The sequence below is a fragment of the Lepidochelys kempii genome, chromosome 9, assembly GCF_965140285.1.
Source record: "Lepidochelys kempii isolate rLepKem1 chromosome 9, rLepKem1.hap1, whole genome shotgun sequence".
NCBI classification, from domain to species: domain Eukaryota; kingdom Metazoa; phylum Chordata; order Testudines; family Cheloniidae; genus Lepidochelys; species Lepidochelys kempii.
This window is the reverse complement of record NC_136388.1, coordinates 2601369-2615007: the sequence shown is the minus strand read 5'-3', so window position 1 is coordinate 2615007 and position 13639 is coordinate 2601369. Positions and strand designations below refer to the sequence as shown.

Genomic DNA, 13639 nt, shown 5'->3' with positions numbered 1-13639 from the left:
CAGGTAGGGGTTGGCAGGTTGCCTTCCTGTTAGCAGTTTGGTCCTGCCCTTCAGTGCTCCTGCCCCAAGCGTTTCCAGTCATAGATTCATAGATTCATAGATATTTAGGTCAGAAGGGACCATTATGATCATCTAGTCTGACCTCCTGCACAATGCAGGCCACAGAATTTCACCCACCACTCCTAAAAAAAACCTCACACCTATATCTGTGCTATTGAAGTCCTCAAATTGTAGTTCGAAGACCTCAAGGAGCAGAGAATCCTCCAGCAAGTGACCCGTGCCCCATGCTACAGAGGAAGGCGAAAAACCTCCAGGGCCTTCCAATCTGCCCTGGAGGAAAATTCCTCCAGTCCTCCCCTCCTGCACAGGGGCAGGGTCTCTGAGTAGTCAAGGCCCATTTCAGCAGGTCTTTTTCATTAGGTGAAGGGCCCTGGGAGGGTGTAAAGGAGCCCAGGCTCCCCTCTCCACCAAGCCCCAGTCCAGGATTCAACAGTGGGGGGCTACACTTGGTCCCTTGGGGTGCTAAGTTGTCCACCCTCTCTGGACCACTTCCTACCCCCATCCCTTTTACTTGCACCAAAGTAAGTCACTTCTTGTAGGTCTCTGAGCCGCCCGCTTGGCCTCTGGCCTCTCTCTGGTGGGTTCTTTTCTGCTCTGAGTCGTGAGGCCTCAGGCAAGGCGCTCCTGGGCAGGCTTTCCTACTAGGGCAGCAGCCTGCTCCCTTCTACTGCCTGCTCCCCGTTTAAAGCCCTGCCTCCTGCAAGTGCAGGCCCTGCAGGTGTGGTGGGCAGGGCCACCTGGGCCCAGGCTTGCTCTTTAACCCCTTGTCCTCCAGTGTGGGGTTTGTAAACCCAATCACACAGACCAATTCTCCAATGTGTCAAGGCCATTTTGAACTCTAATCCTGTCTTCCCAAGTACTTGCAAGCCCCCTCCCCCTCCGCTAGGTGTCATTTGCAAACTTTAGAAGTATATTCTCCACTCCACTAGCCAAGTCATTAGTGAAAATATTGACTTGTAGAGGGCCCAGGACTGACCTCTTCAGGATGCCAGTAGATATACCATCCTTGTCTGACAGTGAACCCTTGATAATGGCTCTGAGTACAGCCTTGCAACCAGTTGTGCATCCACCTTATAGTAACTCCATCTAGACCACATTTCCCTCATTTTCTTATGAGAATGTCCCATGGGACTGTGTGGAAAGCCTGATTAAACCACTGATTACCCCTCACCCCTAGGACATGAACCCTGTCAAAGAAGGAAATTAGGTTGGTTTGGCAGCACAAATCCATGCTGGTTGCGCCTTCGAACCCTATGATCCTGTAAGTGCTTACAGTGGTGCTGGAACGTTTTTTTTAATGGGGGTGCTGAAAGCCAGCTAATGAAACTGTAAACCACGTGTGTTCAAAAGCCATATGGAAAAGTGCAATTCTTGCTCACGCCATGCAGGTGTAGCACAGCGCTGGGACTCTCAAGAACCATGAAATGAAGCGAGCTTCCTTCTTACAGCACGAGCAATAACTTTTCACAATGAAACCTGGGGCGGGGGAGGAGCTGCAGCACCTGCTGCACCCCGAGTCCCCATGCCAGGGGGTGCTTACAAAGGGATTGTTTAGCAATTTGTTCCCCTATCTTTCAAGGTATCAAAGTTAGGCTGACAGGTCTATCATTCCCTGGGTCCTCTTTGTTCCCTTTTCAAAGACAGGTACTATGTTTGCCCTTCTCCAGACCTCTGGGACCTCACCCATTGTCCAGGAGTTCTCAAAGATCATAGAATATCAGGATTGGAAGGGACGTCAGGAGGTCATCTAGTCCCACCCCCTGCTCAAAGCAGGACCAATCCCCAGTTTTTGCCCCAGATCCCTAAATGGCCCCCTCAAGGATTGAACTCACAACCCTGGGTTTAGCAGGCCAATGCTCAAACCACTGAGCTATCCCTCCCTGCAAAGAAAAGCTCACGCCCAACGTGGGGCACGAACCCACGACTCTGGGATTAAGAGTCCCATGCTCTGCCAACTGAGCTAGCCAGGCGCCAAGATCATCGCTACCAGTGCAGGAATAACTGTATACAGGGTTTAGCACCATGCCTGTGTGGTACTAAGAAAGGCTCTCCTCGTGATGTGTACGGAGCCCTGCCTTGACGGGGGAAGGATGTGATCTTTTGCTAACATCAGGGCCATTGCTGCACATGAGCACGCAGTCCTCATCCCATGCTTATCAGCAATGGCGCTGTCTCAGGTAGGCACTGTCCATCACAGTGAGAGTGCTACCCATGGCACTGGCCAGACGAATGCCCCCAAGCAAAACGGAGTCTCCTGGGGACAGGGGCATTGAGCTCTGCTGCAGGAAAAGCTTTCAAGGGCTCAGGGGAGAATGCTTCAAACTGCTAGGACCAGAGCTTTCCCTGACTCAGCACCTGCCAGGCTGAAGGCAAGAGGATGCTGTGCAGATGCCAAGTTCCAGCTTTAGGCACTGGGCCCGTAATCCTCTGTTCCACATCCAGCAAGCCTGCGCATGGAGCCGACTTGGCGTGTTTAAATTTTCATGGCAGAGCTTTAGGCTCTTGCTTTCTCATGCATTGTGATGTGCCCAATTGCTCCTGGCTCATTTTCTTACATACCCTCTATCATTATCATTTGGGTGTAAAACTGGACCTGCTGTTTCACTAGGATATGCGGGCAGGATGATCTCTCTCTGCCATATGTGATTCCCTAGCATTTGTATTGCCAAGACAGCAGTACATTCCAGAGAGAGGCCCCAGAATTGAACACCCTTAAGTTTGGCTGGTGGGTGGGTTTCACAATGTGAACTGGAATCCAGGACAACATTTTGCAACTGGCCCATATATTTGAGATGAACCATAAACCCCAGTTCAACCCCCCAAATCTGGGGTGTCCAATATCTGATCTGAAACAAAATTTTGCATCTTGGACCCATCCCTGGAAAATGTACTGCAGGGAACAACTCTGCACCAGCAGGGAAATGGACTAGATCTCTAAAAGATCTTTTCTTTCTCCCAGTGATTCTATAATATGGAATACCCCATAGAATCCCTTGGGGTAACTGGGATATGGCCAGAAGGCGTTTCCCCAGAGAGCCCATTTCTATGAATTTCCGCAGTAGATCTCACCGGTGCTATGCTGTCAAGGAAGGTTCCACCGTTTTTTCTCTTCTGTTGTTGCTTTCATTTCTTTTAAGTGAATTTAGTTGTGATGAAGAGTGCTGGCTTGGCAGCTTGTGGACACTTAATTCCCCCAGCTAGCCACAGGGTGGTTACGCACAAGCCCTGGCAGAGTCAGCTTCCACAACAACGCCCATGCAAATGTGCTTCATTGCTGCCGTGGAGGGATCACCACTTGAGGCAAAAGGGAGCTCAGACTCCACGGCCCATTCAATCCACAGGCTCTTTACTGAGGGTTCTGACCAGCAGGCCCAACAGAGCCCATGGCAATGGTGTTTATCGAGATTTGGATTCTTGTCTATAAGCCTGATTCCATCAGTTCATTTCACACACAACCCAACCTGAACCTTCATGACCCCCAGGCCTATGGCATCCCAGAAAGCTAGCGACTCACTTGGTGTGCACAGGTGCAGTTCTGCGCAAGGAAAGAGTGGCAAGTCCTATTTTGTGCAATGGACATGCCCATGCAAAATAGCACCTGAAAGTTCAGAGACTGCGCTGAGCCCCTCTGAAAATGTAGCCCTTTGGAGTCTCACTGTACTCAAGACAGGCAAGATGGTTGTGGGTGACAGGAACATTTCCTTGTTGCTTTTCAGACTATGTGAGTTCAAAGCCTGCTCTATTCTGTTTGAGATATTACAGCCTGTTATAATTGCCATCCAGCTGGAACTGTGTATGCTTTGCAAATTGAACACTACCACCTTCTGGTGGAATCATGAACAGTTATTTTAATGACAGGTTTCAGAGTAACAGCCGGGTTAGTCTGTATTTGCAAAAAGAAAAGGAGGACTTGTGGCACCTTAGAGACTAACCAATTTATTTGAGCATGAGCTTTCGTGAGCTACAGCTCACTTCATCGGATGCACACTGTGGAAACTGCAGAAGACATTATATACACAGAGACCATGAAACAATACCCCCTCCCACCCCACTCTCCTGCTGGTAATAGCTTATCTAAAGTGATCACTCTCCTTACAATGTGTATGATAATCAAGTTGGGCCATTTCCAGCACAAATCCAGGTTTTCTCAACCCCTCCCCCCCCACCACACACAAACCCACTCTCCTGCTGGTAATAGCTTATCTAAAGTGACCACTCTCCTTATGCAAGGTAACCTATTTCCCCTTGTTTTTTCCTACCCCCCCCCCCAGACGTTCTTATTAAACCCTGGATTTGTGCTGGAAATGGCCCACCTTGATTATCATACACATTGTAAGGAGAGTGGTCACTTTAGATAAGCTATTACCAGCAGGAGAGTGGGTTTGTGGGGGGGGGGGGGGGGTGAGAAAACCTGGATTTGTGCTGGAAATGGCCCACCTTGATTATCATACACATTGTAAGGAGAGTGATCACTTTAGATAAGCTAGTACCAGCAGGAGAGTGGGGTGGGAGGAGGTATTTTTTCATGCTTTGTGTGTATATAAAAAGATCTTCTACACTTTCCACAGTATGCATCCGATGAAGTGAGCTGTAGCTCACGAAAGCTTATGCTCAAATAAATTGGTTAGTCTCTAATCCCCTCCACCCTTTATTCCCTGCCATTCTATGTAAAGACCTATACACTTTAATGCATATGTACCGTACGGCTTCACGAACAATCCTGCCTGAGACAGGTGTTCAGATACTTTAGTGATGGACATGGTAGAAGAACCTATATAGACTAGATCGCATGCATGTATTCAACAGCAGTTTCAAGGCCTTGCTTTTGCCATTCCTTCACTATTTAACTAAGTCACTAATTGGGAGGATGTAGAGCAGGGCTGTTTAAACAACCTGATGTCTCAGGCCAAGAATCAAAATGATCAAAGTTTCCCTGCATCCCATGCTGGAGGCTCACACAGCTGAGGCCTGGTCTACACTACATAGTTAGGTTGACGCAAGGCAGCTTACATCCACCTAGCTGTGGATGTGTCTACACTTAAATTTTGCTCCCGCTGGCATAAGTATCCTAACATCACCTCCCTGAGCAGCATAGAGTCATGGTCTATGTAGTTAGGTTGACACAGTGATCATGTAGACATGGTTACTGGCCTCCAGGAGCTGTCCCACAGTGCATCTCTGGTCACCATTATGAACTCCTGTTGCCCAGGGGTCAGGTGGATAGGAAACTGCCCCTACCCTTTAAAGCCCTGCAAATTTTTGAAATTCTGTTTCCTGGTTGCCCGGCTTGGTGAGAACACCTAGTAGCTCTCCACTGTTGATTGCAACTGCCCAGCTGATGATGCTGACTACACGCTGCAGACACGCTCCTGCCTGGAGTACACAGGAGGAGGTGGATCTCCTGAGTCTGTGGAGAGAAGAGGCTCTGCAGGCACAGATCCGACCCAGCCATGGAAACATGATGTCTATGAGCAGATTGCGTGGGAGATGCACGAGAAGGTCTACAACACGGACCAGCAGCAGTGCTGTGTGAAAGTCAAGGAGCTGCAGCCGGCGTACCAGAAGGCCAGGGGAGGCCAACAACCAATCCAGTGCTGATCCGCAGCCCTGCCACTCTTACAAACAGCTGCAAGCCATCCTCAGTGGAGAGACGCCCCCTCCCAAAAGCACCATGGATATTTCCGAGGAGCCTGAATCACAGATTACTGCCATGAACAGCAAGGATGAGGAAGTGGATGAGGAAGAGGGAGTATGGGGGACAAGTGACTGGGGGATCCAGCTGTGCAGTGACCCAGGACATGTTTTAGACTGAAGGAACAGAAGTTTGACACCGTGTAGAGTCAAGCATGAGGGTTTATTACATGCAGCGCTCGCGGAGTGTCACTTTGCTTATTAGGCTCAGAGAGACACTGCTAAACAATTGATTACCATAGATTATATAGGGCACCAATGGGCGGAGAGAAGCGATGGAGTGGGAGTTCCCGGCCCCTGGATAGGTTCTAGCAGCAAGACAAAATTAGCACAATAAACCAGTAGTATAAAAGATTACATAATGGCTCCTCCCATGGCTCAGGTTAACATGTTTGCTAATATACAGGTGTTATCCCTCAAAATTCTCCACTTGCAATGTGTAAGTTAAATCCTGATTTCAGGTCCATAGAAATGATGGTGGCTCTTTCCAGACAGGTTGGCCCACAGGTACATTCCTGGAGGATCTTAAAGCAAAAAAGAACAGTAAAGAGTACACAGCAATGACTGTTGGATCATATTAAAGAAGTTCTGTATTAAAATCACAAATGAGTTTGATTCCCCATAGTTTAAATTCCAGGGTATTACTAATTAAGAAGTCTCTTGGTTTTTGGTACTGTTTCTCTCCCTCTGCGTGTGAAACTTGCAAGCTGCTAATTGCGTTAGTACATTCTAAGACAGAATCTGTTCTCAAAGCAATTCACACAGAGAGAGACTCAAAGCAATACTCTGTAACAACAGAAACAGCACCCAGAGACTCCCCGCCCTTTTGTTGTATTAACAATTGTGATTAAAATAGAGATAGAGGATGTATGTGGATGGATGCTTGGTGTGGATAATAACTGAATGATCAGGGAGGTGCCAGCCTAAGAATCCAGTGTCCATCGGCTGAAGAAGGTGTCAAGTGGAAATAACCAGAGGACCCCCGGAGGGCAGACTGGAATCCACCCAACAGCCTCAAGAATGGGAGAACCAAAGAACAAGATAACATCTGGCAGCATGGAGCCGTCAGGAATGTGACATCTGCTGATTGATTCAGCAACAGCATGATGAAGCAATTCCCATAGACTGGCACAGGAAGAAATTCCTTTAAAAATGGACTCTAGAAAGTGAGAACTTTGGGGTCTGATTCTGCAAACCAACTTCCCGGAGCATCAGATGAGCATCTGACAAGGCCCTGCTCCCGCCTCATGTCCAGGCCACCTGGCCAGCGGCTTGGCATGAGCAACTCTAAGGCTGGTAACTATGATAACAATCTTGCAGAACCTCTGTGTGTGTGTGTGTGTGTGTATATGAATGAATGTGTGAATAAATATGAGATTGAATGGAATGTTATAGCTATAACTAACTGCTTACTAGGATTCTTTCTGTATTCACAATAAATGTGGTATTTTGCCTTTTCCTCTTTAATAAGATCCTGCTGTTTTTTATTTTATTGGTATAACATGACAATCGTGTATAGTTCACCAATACGTTCCTGTGAACTAGGATTGGCATCTGTGCGGGACGGATGCCATAACTCATGCTGTCATGTTAGGCCTCTCCCTGAACCTTGGTCGGCAGTATGTACAGTTATCTCCTCCTGAACCAGGGAGCAGACTGTAAGGCCTCCCTCAGTGAGTTATGTGCCTATAATTCATAAGCCTCCCAATTGCTGCTCTCCCCAGGAGTTATGCTGTCTCATCTTCTTTTATGTACAGTTGAACACACAAGGTTGTTTCCTGCTTATCCCAGCTTTTCTTTAGCCGTGTATTGTCCATTGTTAACTAGGCCTCATGCCTCAGACCAGGCCGCGGAGTTTGGGCCTATGTGACAGATTGTTAACAGACACTGTGCTCAAGATCTTACATACATATTATTGGAATTTTGGCCCTTCATAGACTCCACTGCAGTCCAGCCACTCCTGACAGTTGAACATGGGCAAGCCTGATACAGGGGAAGCAACTTCTGGTAAGTATGCAGTTTGCTTAGAAATTACAGGGATGGAACCCCCAAAGTAGCAGGATGCATCTTTTAATTTACTCTTTTTTTACTTCTGCTAGAAGAGGTAGTGAAACAACCAAGAGAGGCAGAGTTGTCATCTGCTTTTCATTCCCTTCTAGAGTTCCACGGAAGCGGGCCTCACGGAGCAGTTTGTTTGTGTGCACCAGGATGTCCTGTGAATCCTCCGTAGAGATCTCGATGAAACTTTCATGGAGGTACTCTGCAATCCTCTGCCAAAAGTTTCTGGGGCAGGCTGCCTTATTTCTTTCTCTGAGGTAGGACACTTTCCCACACCACTCAGCAATTATTTCAGCAGGCATGATTGCAGTACCCAGGCTAGCAGCATATGGATCTGGATGGTATCGGGATGCCAGCAGCAGCTGTGCTCTCTCTGCCTGTGTTACTTGGGGTTTTCTGGATGAAAAACTCTGGTAACTAATCTGTGTTTTCCAGGCAGCGTCAGGACATAAATCAATGTGGACACAGCTCCTCTGTCTGATAAATGATTGGTACACACAAGAGTGCTTTCACCCCAGAATCCTTTTTTATTGAGTCTAAAGCACATATCAAAACCTAGTAATAGTCTAGAACCAGGGTTTTGGAGCTGTGCTCCGGCTCCGCTCCAGCTTCAGGCAAAAACCTGCAGCTCCACTGCTCCGGAGCTGCTCTGCGCTCCAGTTCTGGGCTTGGCTCCAAAGCCCAGTCTAGAACATCCCAGAATATAGTTATCCAAAGTCTGGGATGGTGTTGACCGATTCAGCAGCAGGGTTCTGGTGGCCAGCATTTCTCCTTGCCACTGGAGAGTTTGATGTCAGTCTCCTACTTGTAGAAACCCCCCAAACTTCTCTCCCAAGCTCCTCCAAAGGACACTCTCTAACTAAACTCATTATAGGTTTTCTCCAAAGCCAATAACTCATAATGGCCTCTAATAGGTTAGCAATCTCCCTAGCAACAGTGAATAATAATACATTATTCTACTTATCAGCAAAGCAACTTCAACAAAAAACTTACGGACACAGGCACCCAGACCAAGGTCAGCTATTCACACTTCATCCCCTTCACATGACTCTGTCCTTTCACATTATCTGTCTTAGTTAGTAACACTGCAATTGTGCAGATGTTTTTCTTCTGTCTGCCTAAGCCATGGCCACATTTTTCCTGACTCTGTGGTGTCCTCCCTTCCAGTTTATGTGGGCAAAGTGCCCAAGATGGATGTGGGTTATGTCAAATCCAGTTCTTTCATAACGCCTGTTAACCTCTGGAGTGAGATATGAGCTACAATCACCACCAACTGTGGAAAAATGTGAGTTCCATTGCCCTATACAATACACATGCCTGTGACCTATTCCCCTCTCGCTTCCCTAACCTCCCCCGCTTCCCTTAGGGCCATACTCACCATGGCTAGTGCTTTGACTGGCACCGTGCTCTATCAATCCCAAGAAGAAGTAGTGCTTATTCCTTTTGGGGATCCAGAGAAGTGAGTTTGGTATCCTAAGTTCCTATTTCCATCATGAATACACTGACTTTTGTACCGCTGTGCAAGGGTGGCAGAGCCTGCCCAAAAGTGGGAGGGGCCGGGGCCTCCGCCCTGCCTTTCCTCTTCTGCCTGAGGCCCCACCCTCAGCCAAGCCAGAAGTCGGAGTGGGCCAGGAGCTGCAGACCCAGGGCAGGAGGGTTTGCAGCTCCCCACAACGGCCTGTGTGTGGCTCTTACCTGGACCTGGCTCCAGCTGGGGGCCGCAGCCTCGCCATGGTAAGAGCCACATGGGCAGCTGTGGGGAGCCGTGCCATGGACCTTCCACCTGCCTGGAGTGAGGGGGTTGAGAGCAGCCTCTGGCCTATGTCCCCACCTCACGGGCCTCCCACCCAGGACAGGAGGGTCTGAGGCTCCCCACAGCTGCCTGCAATGCAGCTCTTACCTGGACCTGGCTCTGGCTGGGGGTCCGCAACCCGGCCATGGTCTGAGCCATGGGGGCAGCTGTGGGGAACTGCACCAGGGACCCTCCACCTGCAGGGATTTTGAAAAGATGGCACAAAATATTATGGGATGCTTATGAAATTATGGGATAGAGAACACTGCATTAAGGGAAGCTGACCCCGGCATGACTCTTTTTGGCCCTATCAGGCATTTCAAAAACTGCCCCAAACACCCTGTGCTGGATGGCGGTGAGTTGCAGAGTGCTATACCACCCACGGCGCACTGCACTTTGCATCAATACAAGCACTCCTGCTGAGAACGCACACCACTGACACAAGAAGCGTAGTGTGCATGTGCGACATAAGAACTCTGGTGGCTGTGTACCCACTTAACTTTGTAGTGTGGACATGGCCTAACATCTTCCTAATTGCAACTTCTTTCAGAAGGAAAAAATATTCTAACGGCCAGATGGGAAATGCTCTCTAGAATAAACCTGTACAGCAGTATTGGAATAAGGGAAGGTGGGGGCTGGGGGTGGGGAGGGAAGCCCTTTTATTCTGTTTTCAGTTGGGTGCATTCAGACATTTCCCTTTTTTAGCTTTCACAGAACCATAGAATTGGAAGGGACTTCAAGAGGTCATCTAGTCCAGTCTCCTGAACTCATGGCAGGACTAATTATCTAGACCATTCCTGGCAGGTGTTTGTCTAACCTGCTCATAAAAATCTGCAGTGATGGAGATTCCACAACCTTCCTAGGCAATTTATTCCAGTGCTTCCACGACTTCTCAAAGATAATCGCTACTGGCTCAGGTATCTCCTCGGTCAGCTCCTTGAGTATTCTAGGATGCATTTCACCAGGCCCTGGTGACTTGAAGACATCAAATTTGTCCAAGTAATTTTTAACTTGTTCTTTCCCTATTTTAACCTCTTTTGATCCTACCTCATTTTCACTGGCATTCAATACGGTAGACCTCCAATCACCACTAACTTTCTTGGTGAAAACTGAAACAAAGAAGTCATTAAGCACCTCTGCCATTTCCACATTTTCTCATTGAGTAATGGGCCTACCCTATCCTTGGTCTTCCTCTTGCTTCTAATGTATTTGTAGAATATTTTCATGTTACCCTTTGTCTCTAGCTGGTTTGATCTTGTCTTGTGCCTTGGTCTTTCTAACTTTGTCCCTACATACTTGTATTCATCCTTTGTAATTTGACCTAGTTTCCACTTTTTGTTGGACTCTTTTTTGATTTTTAGATTTGTTTAACATGCATTTTTGCCCAGTCTCTCTAAATGGAGACAAATGCTCACAAAACCAGAAGGATGAGAGATATGTTGATCTTTTAGTTATGTATTCATACAAGGAAAAAACTCTGTAGAGGGAGTAAATGTCAGATTACAGAAACAATGCCTGAATCTCTCATTGCAGGGATATTGGAAGGATTGCTGTACACAAATAGAAATCTGAGTTTCCATTTATTCCCACAATGGACTCTATTAGAAGTCATTATATATTGAGAGAGGTCAGCTGGGGAGGAAACCAGGTACCTGTGATGTGAGAAGAAAAATACTATCGTGATCAATTCGGGTTAGCCCCACCAATCAGGAAATAAAAAACCACCCCACCCTGCTGGGTCACATTCTTGCATGCTGTCTCTCAGAATGTTTGCTTTTCTGGGCTTGAATTCCAGCTTGGGAGTCAGAGGTCATTAGGGTTCTCTAGGGGAATACTGAGGAAGGTGTGGAGGAGACCTACAGCACTTAGCACGCTCAGGCAACATCCTATATTTGGGGTTTGAATTCTTTGTCATTTCATTTCTTCTTTGTAGACACTCTTCCTACAGGCAGGCAGGGATTGCTGGGCTACAGGGAAGTCACTATTGTAACAGATATGGACAGTATCTTGCAATATCCTGGGCAAACCTTACGGAATTATGTTTAGTAGCTTTAGGGTCCACTGTATTGAAATTGCAAATGTTTGTGTACTATTGTGGTATTGTCTGGAACTTCATTAGCAGGAAAGTACGATTAACACAATCTCTGGGAGATATTGGGAACTTCAACAACCTTTTTGGACAATAGGTGTGAAGTGGATTTCCTAAGAAATACTTGGGGGTGAGGGGAATGCAAATGACTCACTTTGAATCCATCCTTTGGAAACTACACCTGGGGGAGAGAACCCCATTGTCTACTGATTACCTGCTCCTGTAAACTTCAGTGCAAAGGCCTCCAATATATAAAGGAGGAACAAAACCTTTCAGGAGTGTGTGAGTTCTGCGCTGAGGCTATAATGAAACCCCTTTGTGAGGTATGAAGGACTAATCACCTCCCACAGCCCCTGTTGAAACTGGGAGGGATCTCTGGTAAGCTTAGTAGCAAGTAGGTAGGTTCTTGTAATGTTTTTAATGCGTTTTTCTCCATAGTGCTGTTACCTTAAAATATAACAGGCTTGCCTAGGAAGAGGTGTGCCGTAACTTACAGCTGTTGGCAATTACACGGTGTTCCATCTCTGAGGGGAGAAGCGAAGCAGGCTTGTTTAGGCAGACTGGCTTTTGCTGGGAATAACATAGAGAAGAGAGGGAACTGTTCAACCTGGGAATACCCTGGTCAGAAGGAAGAGAGATGCAGGTCTCCACACAGCACAGGTGACAACCAGGGGAATCCTGGCTGTACCGTAGAGGGAAATACGGGGGAGTTGCCCTGGACTGTGATAAATGTTAGTTTATGGCACTTACTCTTTCAGTTTATTGAAGGTTAGCCTATCTCTGAGCAGGTACATAAATACAAGGCAAACACAAATTAAAAATTAACACAACTATGACAAAAATAAACCCTGTGTATTCACGCAACCATTACACTGTATTAATCCCCACCTTTGGACAGAAACTTAACTCAAAAGATAATCCATGCACACGGCCCTGAAGATCAGTGAAATCTTGTTGTACTGGCAGGGGAACTGAATTCCAAGTTGGGGTCCCCTGGTGAGAACTCTTGTTCCCTGATATTCAGATCTAGCAGGACCAGCCTGGCTGATCTCCACTGGGATGGTGCTTAGGCAGAGAGCCTGCTGATCTTTAAGGCACCATGGATCCAAACTGTACTTAGGTTTTTCCAATTTAAAAACAATAATTCGAACTGTACTTGCCAATGCATTCTGCAGAAGTGCATAATGCTCCAGCAATCAGGCTTGATCTATATCAGGAAGGAGCAGTCACAACCTTCTTTCCAGAGACAGACTACCTGTGTCTTTGCTGAGATCAGGTTCCCCCATTGGCCAAAGTGTCATATAAACACATAGTAAGACACGATCCTTACCCCCTTGCAATCTAAACAGAAGGGGTGGTGGAAAGGAAGGATAATTAGCCCCACGTTACTGATAGGGGACTGAGAGATTAAGTGACTTGCCTGTTGTCGGTGGCAGTCAGGACTTATACTCAGGCCTCTTGCCTTGCAGTCCAGTGCCTTAACCACAAGACAATCCTTCCAGTTAGGGCTCAAGTGTGTTCACAGATGTCCATATTACTCCACGGGGAAGAAAAATGTGCCCTGTTGGCAATACCCAGACTATAAAACCTTTAAGGGTTGTAATTCTGCTCTAATGAATGTGGTAACAATCTGAAATGCTACAAATGCTATCCAGGAATTCAGTGACAGCATTTCTTGCTCAATGCGATCCATTAACACGAAGACTCCTGTAAATAACCTGCTGCAAATGGATGAACAAACTTGATCTCAGATCAAAAGTTATCTATCTTATGAGCCAAAAGACCTTCAGGGTATTTCTGGCAACCTACATTCTACGAAAACGTAAGGAATTCCAGACTGGGTCAGATCAATGGTCCATTTAGCCCAGTACCCTGTCTCTGCCAGACGCCAATACCAGAGATTCATGGGGAGTGTACAGAACAGGACAGCTGGAGTGATCCACCCCAGT

At 47.1% G+C, this 13639-nt stretch overlaps 1 non-coding gene across 1 annotated transcript; it reads right to left on the bottom strand.

Moving 5' to 3' along the window:
• Positions 1-1957: 1957 nt before the first annotated feature.
• On the bottom strand, positions 1958-2030 carry TRNAK-CUU (transfer RNA lysine (anticodon CUU)). Its single transcript has one exon. It is a non-coding gene; the product is annotated as a tRNA-Lys (tRNA).
• Positions 2031-13639: the final 11609 nt, after the last annotated feature.